This window comes from Olea europaea, chromosome 12 (assembly GCF_002742605.1).
Source record: "Olea europaea var. sylvestris chromosome 12, O_europaea_v1, whole genome shotgun sequence".
Taxonomy (NCBI): Eukaryota; Viridiplantae; Streptophyta; class Magnoliopsida; order Lamiales; family Oleaceae; genus Olea; species Olea europaea.
In genome coordinates this window covers 14638371-14639398 of record NC_036248.1, presented here as the reverse complement: position 1 = coordinate 14639398, position 1028 = coordinate 14638371, and positions in this window count along the sequence as shown.

The following is a 1028-nucleotide window of genomic DNA, read 5'->3' as shown; positions in this document are numbered from 1 at the left end:
ATTAGATGTGTGCTTCAACAACCTTAATTTCTAGTTGGATTTTATTGGCTCTTTAGGATAAAGAAGGATTGAATAATATTTTCTTATTCTATTTTGCAAAGAATGAATTTAAAAGCTTCGATTTTAAGGTTGAACTTATTCTTTCATTGCTTTAATCTTATGTTGAGACAAGTATTTAATAAAGTTTCAATTTATGCGCTGTGTTGATATTTTATAACAATGCAAACATGCTCATAATGTAATATATAAGGTCTGATGTTATTTTCATTTGGAGGTATTTATGTCATTTCAGGTATCTATAATTGCGTCCATTATTTTTATTTTGCTGATCGTTTGCATTTGTATCTCAGCATATACTTTTCTAACTCCAATTATAATTTTGTGGTGGAAGATACTAATTGTTGCTTCCATTTTTGCGCAGTTGAAGCTTATTGTTCCATCGGCACATGAGAAGACGACAAAAGTTGGTCAAATTTAGTTCGCAAAAATTTCAGTGAAGAGATGACGGGATGGCTATATTTTTGGGTACTTTATGCATTATTATTGCCCTCTGGCTTCAGGAAGATAGACAGATATAGAGGTAGGTGTACAGGGTCTTGTCCTCTTTTCTGGTTTTCCGGCTCAAGGATTTTTTCTTTTGGTAGATAGTCATCCATGTATCATTGCCCCTATGTTGGGGTAGTTGTCATCGTTATGGCCAAAGGCTGTGAGAATTTTGCGAATGTTAGTCTTTGTTGTGTATAATATTTGTCCAAATAGTCGTCTTCCTGCCTGCGCAATTTTTGTAAATTTTTTGCCGGCTTGCTGTTGATAGAAGCACAACAAAATGCAACACCATGCGTCCACTGTTATGTTTGGTTGGCATCGTAGCATCTTGCATTGTTCTGTAAGTCTTAGGCCGCAAAAGAAAAATCTCATCGTGAATAATTTTTAGTATGTTCTGCCTTACAATTCTGCTTAGTTGAGAAAATATATGATAGAATGGAAAGACCGATGAACTTTAATAATGCTATTTATTACTAGTGGTT